Below are 11,734 nucleotides of genomic sequence, written 5' to 3'. Positions count from 1 at the left end.
TGAGAGGGAAAGTGAGAAATCACCCCCTTGGGAGGGATGGCCACACTACAATCCCATCTCCTCCTTTCTTCTCCTGGGAGTTTGGGCATGCATGCACAGGTGCCTAATGTGATTTTCAAGCCACCAGGTCCATCTCTAGAACTGTGGTTGGCTATGTGAGAGTCCAGCACCGTAACCACTATGCTACCTGCTGGCCCCCTAGAAAAGGATTTCTAAAACCACTCATATTCCTTTGTACCACTTTGTCCAAAGATACTCTTGCGTAAGTATCCAAAGCAGATATATGAAGATATTCCTTGTTGCTTGGATTGTCTAGCAAAAGATTGGAAGCAGTCTGTGGCAGAGACTGTACTACTTCCAACGCTTTGTTTCCCCCATAACACAGACATGCTCTTAGTTTATGGTGATGACAAGCTGCCTGGAGTAAAGACTACATTTCTCAGCCTTTGTGACCAAGGATGGCCATGTTACTAAGATATGGTCTATGGAATCTGAGTACAAGGAGGTATGTACAACTTCTGGGAAGTACGCTTAGAGTGAGGAGATTGTCTTTCTTATTTTTTACTCCCCTCCTTTGCTACCTGGAATGTAGACATTGTCACCGGAGTCGAAGCAGTCATCTTGAACCATGAGGTGAACTCGAGAATGCAGCCGTGACTGGTGGAGTAACCAGCGAGCAGGGCTGCAGGTGTCTGATGCTGTGGTCTGCCAGGACAGTTCTGGATTATCTGTCTCCATGGCTTTATGTTTTTTTTTTTTTGGATAAAGACAATTTGATCATGTTTAAGCCACATTTACCTTGAGTTCAACTGGATCTCATCCAAAATAGCATACAAAGAAAATACCTTTTAGGGAGAGACTGGCCAAGTAAGCTATGGGATGTCCATACAATGCAATATCGGGGGACCTTGAACAAGATTAGTAAGGCAGTATTAATTATGTCTGTATGTACCAGTATGATACAGCTGCATCGTTATGGAAGTGAGAAAAAGCAAGCTATGGAACAGAGTGTGTGCCACTTGTGTAAGACCAAGGGTGTAAAAGAACACGCGTATGTGTGTCTACACTGTCTCTGAAAGAGCAGCCAAGACACTGGCCACAATCACTTCTGGGTACGGGGAGCCAAGAATCCTATTTTTCTTTTTCTTTTTTTCTTTTTTTTTTTTTAGCTATATGTTTTTGGTTTTATACTGTTTGAATTTTAAAAATCAAAGCCATTTTACAAACTTTAATAGGACTGGCCCCATACCCTAGTAGCTAAGGGAGCCTGCTCCCACATGGCTGTTTGTGGTTCAAATTCTGGCCTCCGTGGCTTGAACAATACACCTGTTGTGAGTGTGCATGCCTCAAATCCCCACAGGATGGAGAAATGAATGAGAAAGGATTGTGGCATGACCACTCCCCATCAGAGAGGGCTTTCTCCCTCCCACCTCCCACCCTGTCTCTCCCTGGTGAGTGAGTGCAAGTGCCCTCTGGCAATTGAAAAAAAAAAGACTTAAAATAAAAGCGATTTATTTTTAGAAGCCCCTACATGCTGCCGAAGCTCTCTGCAATGTGGTGTACAGGCATGTCATTCATGCTATGGGCATAAGATAGACGGACCCTTTTGTCTTCCAGGAAAGTAAAGGAGGGTAAAGACAGGAGAATGGACCTCTATTCAGAAGCTCGAGGTAGGAAGTGATTAAGTTGGACAGTGGAGAAAGGAGGTGATGTGGGAGATGAGAAAAGTGAGTGGAGAGTGAAAATTAGAATTAGCTACTGTACTTTTATAATATATGTATATATACATGTATAATATATGTATGTATATACAGTATATAATACATGTATATATACTGTACTTTTATATATATGTATATATGCATGCGCGCACACACACACACACACACACACACACACACACACATATTAGTTTTGCTGTAAGGGTGTATTTGCTCACCAGGAGGGGGAGTTGGGAGGAGAGAGAGAAAGCAGGAAAAGTGGGAAATCACCCCCCAAGGGGATGGCCCCACTAAAATCCTTTTTCCTCTCTTTTTCTCTGTGGGTTTTGGGTACCCACGCACATGCACCCCATGTGCTTCTCTTTTCTTTCTTTCTTTCCTTTTTAAAAAAATTTTAGGGAACCAGCAGTTAGCGTAATGGCTATGTCGCTGGACTCCCACGTAGTCGACCGCGGTTCGCGTCTCGGACCCGGTGGCTTAAAACTCACGCCGGGCGCGTGTGCGTGCGTGCCCAAGATCCCGAGAGGAGAATGGAGGAGAAGGGACTGCGGTGTGACCATCCCCCTGGGGGGTGATTTCTCGTTTTCTATCTCTATGTCTCTCTCTGTCTGGCGAGCACACGCGCCCTATAGCGAAAACCTCTCCAAAAAAAAAAAAAATTAAAAGCTTTTCTGGCTACAAGTTTATTCAACACAAAATAATCTCCAACTTGACTGAGGTGGATGGTCACATCCTCGACTGAATCCGTCTCTAAACTGGAATTCGGTCGCTGACCCAGCCCTGGCCTCGGCTTTCTCGTCCACACAGCACTCCGTCTATAGATGTCTCTGTCAGCTTCTCTTATGAGTCTTGCAGGTCGCTTGCCCTCCAGACCTTTGGGTCGGGGCCTGCCCGTCTCAGGACGGCTTTGGCACCGAGTGGCAGGCAGGACCTGAGGGGGCAGGTGGAGGTAATCATGGAGATACTGGATACCCTCATTGGTAAGTACCAGTAGAAACGCCCCCAGGCACACTGCTCCTTCAGGTAGCCTTGAGATTTAAGAGACTGCGTGGCCTTCATGACACGAAGGTTGGGCACATTCTTGTCAGCCAGCTCTTGTGCTTGGGCATATGGATGTCTTACTTGGCCACTGTCACTCCCTTCTTAAAAGGGCATTCATAAATGGCAATCTGGTTCTTCTTGGGCATTAACATCACGGTGGCTGCAGAGTGCAGGGCCCCACCCAGTGTGTTTTTCAAGCAGCCAGATCCAAGATTTGAACTACACAGTCGGCCATGTGGGCTCAAGCTGTCTCACCCTCCATGACACCTATTGGTCCTTAGTTCTCTTTTAATTGGGTTGCCTTTTAATTATTCAATTTTAAGAGTTCTTTATATTTTCTAAGTCATATAGGTTTTTAATAGCGTGGAAATAGTTAAAAAGGTCAGAATGAACTATAAGTCTAGGCTGTAAAGTCTCGGTAGCTTCTGATGTTCCTGGTGTTACCCATTAAATAGCGTAAAAGAAAGTTTTATTTGAAAAATTAACAGTGTTTGGAGTTTATGTTGAATTTTGTATCAGATCATTAATTTCATGTCTACAATTTGAGATCCTTGTCCAAGTTTTATTCTGGGCAGGTTACAGCTGGTTTATGCTTATTTTCCCTGTGGTCAGGTTCTTGCCCATGACATAATAATTTTCACTTCCGTGTTGGTAAATAAGAAATCTTGCCGTGGGCATGTTGACTGACTTTGGACAAGGAAGGGCATCCCAGGAGAGTTCCTCACTTAGATCTTTTAGCAAGCAGAGAAAATTCTGTCTATTCAGGGCAGCGAGCTGGAGACCAGGTCAGAGGTCTGTGGTTGGAGCAAGATTTCAGGGAAGCAAAAGATAGTTACAGACTTCTTTCTTTCTTCTTCTTCTTCTTTCTTTCTTTATTTAATTTTCTTGTGCTGTGTCTTGCTTCTGGCCTTGAAGGAGATATTGAAGTCCATGTCAGGTGATCTGTGGGCCCAGTAATGGCTCCCTAAACTTTGGCTTATAGCACTGTTTCATTTTTCACTGAGGTATATAGTTGATGGTTTGCTGATCCTGGCTTTCAGTCAAGTGCCTCCTGTTTGATTTGGGAAACAAATGAGAGGAAAAAGGTTCTGGTTAGAGAACTTTCTAGTTACTTAGTTCAGTGCATCCATCCATTCATTCTGTAAAGATATTAAGCTTTCACTGTGCCAGGAAGTGTCTTAACTATAAAGAACCTGGGGTGAAAATGACAGATATAATCCTTGGTTTTAAGAACTGATTGTTGGGGGACCAGCAGTTAGTGTAATGGCTATGTCGCTGGACTCCCACGTAGTCGACCGTGGTCTGTGTCCCAGACCCGGTGGCTTAAAACTCACGCCAGGTGCGTGTGCGTGTGTGCCCAAGATCCCGAGAGGATAACGGAGGAGAAGGGATTGCGGCGTGGCCATCCCTCCTGGGGGGTGATTTCTCGCTTTCTGTCTCTATGTCCCTCTCTGTCTGTCTGGTGAGTGCACGCACCATATAGCGAAAACCCTCTCCAAAAAAAAAAAAGAACTAATTGTTGGGACCAGCAGTTGGCGTAATGGCTATGTTGCTGGACTCCCATGTAGTCGACTGCAGTTCGAGTCCTGGACCCAGTGGCTTAAACTCACGCCGGGCACTTGTGCATGCACCCAAAATCCTGAGGGGAGAATGGAGGAGAAGGGATTGCAGCGTGGCCATCTACCCTGGGAGGTGATTTCTCACTTTTTGTCTCTCTGTCTCTCTGTGTTTGTCTGGCAAGTGCACATGCCCTATAGCAAAAACCTCTCCAGAAAGAACTAATTGTTAGACCAACCCTTCAGCCTAGTGGTTAAGAGAGCTGGATCCTGTGTGGCTGACCATAGTTTGAATCCCAGCCTGCTGGCTTGAAAAATACACCTGGCGTGTGTGCATGCTCAAAATCCTGAAGGGATAGAGAAATAAATGGAGAAGGGATTGTGGCATGAGCACAGTTGGAGGGTGCGTTCTCTCTGTCTCTCTCTCTGCCTTTCTGGTAAGTGTAGAGAGTCTAGCAGATTAAAAATAAAAAGAAAGAAAGAGCTAAATGTTTAGTATAATTGTTCCTAAACAGATAGTTATACAGGCAACCAATTATAAATTGTGTTAAGTGATATGGAAAGAGGTATTTGGGAATCTGGTAGAGCATGTAACTGGGGAGCCTTAACTGAGAGCTTTACCTGTGGCGGACACAGGGAGTGACCTCTAAGCTGTGACATAAAGGATGGCTGGAGCCAGCTAAGTGGGGAGGGGTGGGAGTACAGAACATTCCAGACTAAGGGAATAGCAGGTGCAAAGACCCTGAGGGAGGAAGTGATGGGTGGAAGACACTGGGAGGGAGCTGTGGACAAGAGAGAGCTGGAGGAAGGCTGGCCTAGTGGGATTATGGAGGCTGGTGGTGGCTATATCAGGTGGGACTTCCTAGGCTGTAGTGACAGACTTTATTCGCCTGTTACAGTCTCTGAGTGATCAGTGAGGAGAGTGGAGAAACAGGTTCGAATTATGAGGCCCTTGTTCACTGAGATCCTTTTATTACAACCACCATCATTGTCACTGGGAGCATTTTCATCTGACCTCTGTATGAAAGTCATGATTCCAAGAGACACTTGAAAATATATAGTGAGGGAGCTGGCAGGTGGCGTAGTGGTTAAGGTGGCTAGGCTCCCACATGGCTGACCATGGTTTGAGTCCCAGACCTGGCAGCTTGCTTTCTCAATTTCCTTCTCTCTCTGTCTCTCTTTGGTCAACTTCAATTAAAAAAGGAAAAGAAAAGAAAAGAAAATAGATATTCAAGTATTATTTATTTACTTAGCCTGATGCAAAGCTTGTAACTCTTTTCCCTGTCTGAGAATTTGCCATGAAAGAGGGCCTTATGCTCTGGTGAACTCTAGTATCGTGGTCAAAGAAGGGAGTAGCTAGAAACAGCGAATACGTTTGGGCAGAATGCATCTCAGTAAGGGGGTCAATGTGAATCTCTCTGATATCTTTATAAATCAGGGATATTTGAATCTCTGCTCTGCTCACCACTTCCTAAATTGTTCTGTACACATTCCCAACAAGCTAGCTGGAGGATGCTTTCGTCGGTTGCAAATACTGTGACAAAATAAACATTCCATGAAGTTGACTTGGCTCAGGGTAGAAAAGCCAAAGACATAAGTGAGCAATTTCCCTAGTTAAGGGCCAGGAAACATTATGAAGCACATGGCACCGTGGAGGTGTGAGGTGTTCCTTTGGCATTTGGGCCTTCTTATATAAACAAACATACATGTTTGCCTGAATGGATCCCCATGGATCTTGATAGTTTTGATATTTGAAGCATTTTATAAAATCATTTCTATAATACAGCTGGTTTTCGTTTGTTTGTTTGTTAGTTTTATTTATTTATTTATTTTTTTGAGGTACCTCTTCTCCTTTATCTGGCAGAGGGGTTACATCTTTGCTATGATTTGTCCTACAGAATTTGAATGTGTTCACTGAAATACTTTGCACAGTATGCCAGTTGCTCTACGGTGCCTTGTACGCAGGAGGCACGTGGTAAGTATTTGATTTGACTTGAAATTGAATAGCATCCATGGAGTGCAAAAACCTAGTCTCATATCAGATATGATACGGGATATTATGATGCCCAGGGGAGAGAGAAGGTTATTTTTAATGTTTTTCCCAAAGCTCATAGGTAGATTTTAATTCATTTGGCAAGTAAAAAAATGATCTGATTATAGGCACATTTTTCTCCCTCCTGGAGAGATGTTCTCTACAGTCTCATTAGTAACCCATTCCTGTGCATGGCTGCCTTTCAATATAGTCTCCTTCATATGAAACTAATTTTTACCTCTGTAGTGGAAATGCATTTGTTTGTTTCTTTAGTTTTTTTTTTGCCATAGTGTATGTGCGCTCGCTGGATTTTTAGGGTTTTGCTATAGGGTGTGTGTGCTCGCCGGAGACAGAGACAGTAAGAAGGAAGGTGAGAAATCACCCCATGAGGGAGATGGCCATACCACAATCCCTTCTCCTTCATTCTCCTCCTGAAATTTTGGGCACACACGTGCATTTTTCTCCTGGGATTTTGGGCATGCACATATGATTTTTATGTCACTGGGTCCAGCACTTGAATCACGTTTGGCCATGTGGGAGTCTAGCACCTTAACCACCACACCATCTGCTGGCCCTGTAATTAATATTCTTTGACCCTTTCCTAAATGATGACGGAGAACCCAGGGCTGCCACTGTTCACCTACTTACTTAAGTTGTTAGTGTTCACCTTAAACAGGAGATATGACGTTGTGTTTAGAATCAAGGTTGGAGCCTTCTCTTTGTCTCCCACTTCCTCTTGCCTTTCATCTTTTGAAAAAACTATCAAGATGCACGGGGATCCATTCAGGAAAGCATGCACACGTGCTTAAACGTGAAGGCCCAAATGCCCAAGGAACACCTCACACCACCACGGTGCCGTATGCTTTATAATGTTTCCTGGCCCTTATCTAGGGAAATCGCTCACTTATATCTTTGTTTTTTTACCCTGAGCCACGTCTAACATCTCATTGATGTTAGAGTCTTCTTTCAGTGAATGACTGATAAGCCGTAAAGTTCTGGGCAGAAGGTAATCATCGCCATTATTTTGTTCTTACCCCCTGACTGATGGGGGTGCGGGGCGCTGGTGCAGACAACAGTGCAGACTGAAAGCTGTGACCAGGCAACTTGGATGGAGTGACACTGTGGCCTCAGTCCAGGGACACAGTAGCAAATGCAGCCTCCTGTTCCTTATGAAGGTCTTTGAATGGAGACTAATTTGCCACGTTGGTATGGTGAACTGAATTTAGCATTTATTTTTGGACCGTCTTCTGTGTATGTTGTGGTCTGAGTGCTTGACTTAGGTTCTCATTTCAATCCCCTACACATCCTTTGAGCTGAGGGCAAGAGCTGATGAAGGAACTGAAGCTCAGGGGTCTGTCTGACATAGTGTGAAGTCCCATTGGAAACTGAAGCAGTGCTGCAAGTTCTGTGCATTTTCTCCACAGCTCATTTGCCCACAGCTCTGTTACACAATGGGAGCCCAACCATACATGGGTGGTTTCTTCTGTCCTAGGAGGGGGCCTTATAGTAGTGTGCTTCCTGCTAATCCTAGATGTGACCTAGGCCCGAAGTGTAATAACCCAGGTACTTCTCAGGCCAGGTCAGTGAGCTCTTGGCTTTGTTGCTTGTGAACTTGTTGATTCTTCAAACAAAAATAACTTGGACTCCCATATAGTTGACCACAGTTTGAGTCCCAGACCTGGTGACTTGAAACTCATGCCGGGCACACACCTCACACCACCACGGTGCCGTATGCTTTATAATGTTTCCTGGCCCTTATCTAGGGAAATCGCTCACTTATATCTTTGTTTTTTTACCCTGAGCCACGTCTAACATCTCATTGATGTTAGAGTCTTCTTTCAGTGAATGACTGATAAGCCGTAAAGTTCTGGGCAGAAGGTAATCATCGCCATTATTTTGTTCTTACCCCCTGACTGATGGGGGTGCGGGGCGCTGGTGCAGACAACAGTGCAGACTGAAAGCTGTGACCAGGCAACTTGGATGGAGTGACACTGTGGCCTCAGTCCAGGGACACAGTAGCAAATGCAGCCTCCTGTTCCTTATGAAGGTCTTTGAATGGAGACTAATTTGCCACGTTGGTATGGTGAACTGAATTTAGCATTTATTTTTGGACCGTCTTCTGTGTATGTTGTGGTCTGAGTGCTTGACTTAGGTTCTCATTTCAATCCCCTACACATCCTTTGAGCTGAGGGCAAGAGCTGATGAAGGAACTGAAGCTCAGGGGTCTGTCTGACATAGTGTGAAGTCCCATTGGAAACTGAAGCAGTGCTGCAAGTTCTGTGCATTTTCTCCACAGCTCATTTGCCCACAGCTCTGTTACACAATGGGAGCCCAACCATACATGGGTGGTTTCTTCTGTCCTAGGAGGGGGCTTTATAGTAGTGTGCTTCCTGCTAATCCTAGATGTGACCTAGGCCCGAAGTGTAATAACCCAGGTACTTCTCAGGCCAGGTCAATGAGCTCTTGGCTTTGTTGCATGTGAACTTGTTGATTCTTCAAACAAAAATAACTTGGACTCCCATATAGTTGACCACAGTTTGAGTCCCAGACCTGGTGACTTGAAACTCATGCTGGGCACGTGTGCGTGCATGCCCAAAGTCCCAAGAGGAGAGTGGAAGAGTGGCCATCCCCCCCTGGGGGATGATTTTTCACTTTCTTTCTCTCTGTCTCTCTGTCTCTCGGGTGAGCATACATGCCCTGTAGCAAAAATCTCTCTTAAAAACATCCTCCCCAAATAAAAACAACTAAAGAATCTTCTTGCTACTGGAAAAATGTGTCTCAATTCTTCCTTCTTACGTCCGATTAATACATTACCGATTGCTCTGACGACAGGTACTGTACTGCCACTCTCCATTTGGGATTTATGGCAGACATTGAATCACTCACGAGGCTTTCTCCTTAAACCGAGTTCGGGTTTAGAGTTCAAACTCAAAGCAGGAGTCTCTACCATATGGAGCCCTCTGTAGCTTTACAAAGTACCCTTGATGTAGTTTGTAACAATCGCATGACTGAATCACTTAGTTGGGGCTGGGAGGGGGTGACCTAGAGGTAGTTGAATTTGATAAGCCAGCTCTGAGAAGAATCAAGAAATTGTATTTTTGGTGTAGAAACCCAGTGTTGAGTTGATTGTAATTTTTTCCCCTGCAATTCAGTGGGAAGATTTCCAAGAAATCGAATGATAAGATGGACCTTCTGTGCAGGATAACATATAGTTGATGGGAAAGCTGATAGAAAAGCTAATTAACAAATGGTTACTACTAATCAGGGCATTTTATCCTGTTCAGGGAGGTTTTAGAAAAGGCCTTTTTTTCCCCTTTCATTGTAAGAACACATAATTCCATTCCCATGGTCAACAGGATCATTTGTTTTGCTGGCTGTCATAAATTTAGAATGGAAAAAAGAATTATTAATTGAGATGATTTTTCATTGTTAAAATTTTAGACCTATTTTAGGCTTTCTCTCAGCATCAGCTGTAGATTTAATCACTACAGTTTAGCGATCTTAGTGCACTTGGATTTATATAGTTGCTGTTGTTAACTTCCTATTCTTGGTCCTCACCTGGTTGGGCCTGGCCTTCTTAGGTCAAGGTAGGGCAGATTCCTGCAGGTTTCTGGAATGCTCTGAACGGTCAAGGTAGGGCAGATTCCTGCAGGTTTCTTGCATGCTCTGTTGTTATCCAGAGAATGACATCTATGGGTTCTCAGCCTGGGCTTCCTTGTTTCTGGGATTTCCTTCCAAACAGCAGATCAAAGGGGAGACAGGGTGAAATAATGAGACCAGACAATGACATGATTTATTACCTTCGACTCTGGCAAAGTCAGGTGGAAAAGCAACACATAAGCCAGCTCTCTCGAGAACACAGGCTTGACCTAATGTCTGGTCTCCTTCCTGGGACATTGCTCTTTCTGCAGCACCGCCCCTGAGATGGCACGCACAAGACCGTACCAGCTGTTGCAGACGCAATGGTTTAATTTCATTTGCAGGTGTTTTTTCTCATCCTCATGCCCTGGCCATGACCTGGGGTACCCCTGGCAGGATAACTGAATATTTTGTATGTAGTTCTGGAGGTGGGAGACACTGCTTGGCCAAGTTCTTTCTGTGCCCTTGGCTCTCATGGTTAAAAGACTGCAGATCATTCCACAGTGAGACCTGGTTTTTCTCTGCATTTTTCACTTTCTTTGTGACGTCTGACTCTCGCCTCAAGGTCTGGCTGATTGGCACAGTTTCTCTCACATTTGTTAGCTGGACTCCTTGATAGATTTACCTCCGTCCATGGCGTAGATTCTGTGCTCAGTGCTTTCCACCTAGCACTGATTGCTTACGTGGCTTTTAATTTTTGCTTTTTTCTTTTTTTATCGATAGTGTGCTCAGACCAGAGAGTGAGCTATTCTTTGTTCATCTTTACAAGAAGGATTCTACCATACACGCGTTATAATTTATTATACCGTTTGTCTCCAAATACTCTGAATGCTCCATTGCCCATAATTTTCTTAAATTTCTTTTCCTATATGTAATTTATCTTTAGATTCTGGAAATAACGTTAATGTTGATCTTAACATTTCTGCTCCCTTGTGTGTTTTATTCAGTTGATCATTTTTTTTTTTTTTGAGGGGGAGCACAACCTGTAAGCAAAGTATTGCGTGATGCATGGTTGGGGGTTCTAAACGTGAATGAGGGCTTAAACTTCTCTTGGATGGACATTAGATATGCGCCCAATTGCCACACGAAGTAGAAAAGGATAGAGATTGCAAGTACATTGTGGGTAGAATACCATTGTGAGCATTTAGTGTAAGGAAAAGAATCATGGAAGGCCCCTGGCAGGAGGTGGCATTTGAAATAGCCACAGGATGTTTAGACTTTACTTGCTTTTTTTTTTTTTTTCCTGTGATCACCAGAGAGAGAGAGAGAGAGAGAGAGAGAGAGAGAGAGAAAGGAAGCACCCCTTAATGGGATGTGGTCATACCACAATCCTTTTTTCACTTCTCTACCCTGTCAGTATTTTGGGCAGGCATGCACTTTTGCCTGGCATGTTTTTCAAGCTGCTGGGGCTGGAATTCAAACCACAGTTGGCCATCAGGGATCTGGTTGCCTTACCCACTTGGCTATAGGGCTGGGCCAGGAAGTCTAGACTTTACGCTTCATGAGGACAGCGTCTAAGGGTTCTCTTAGATACCATTGTGTGCTCAATGCTGAGCATAGTCCTTATCCCGCATCGCTGCTTCCTAAGTAGCTATTGTGAAAGTGATGGGTTGAGACTTAAATATGGAAATATCCTGGAAAAGGCTTACTTAAAGGGAATGGAGTGATGGGGGGAAGAGAGAAGGGAGGATGAAGACGGGAATCATCTGTGAGAACTGTATAAGAAGATGATACTCATCTGTTAA

At 44.2% G+C, this 11,734-nt stretch overlaps 1 protein-coding gene and 1 pseudogene across 1 annotated transcript in view; one reads left to right on the top strand and one right to left on the bottom strand.

Annotated features, from left to right (window-relative positions):
• ERC2 (ELKS/RAB6-interacting/CAST family member 2) overlaps positions 1-11,734 on the top strand; it is a 604,303-nt gene that overhangs the window by 86,904 nt on the left and 505,665 nt on the right. The window lies entirely within an intron of this gene.
• On the bottom strand, positions 2,405-2,914 carry LOC102478864 (40S ribosomal protein S10 pseudogene; annotated as a pseudogene).

The sequence above is a fragment of the Tupaia chinensis genome, unplaced genomic scaffold (assembly GCF_000334495.1).
Source record: "Tupaia chinensis unplaced genomic scaffold, TupChi_1.0 Scaffold143906_1, whole genome shotgun sequence".
NCBI classification, from domain to species: Eukaryota; Metazoa; Chordata; class Mammalia; order Scandentia; family Tupaiidae; genus Tupaia; species Tupaia belangeri.
This window is presented reverse-complemented; position numbering and strand designations above follow the sequence as displayed.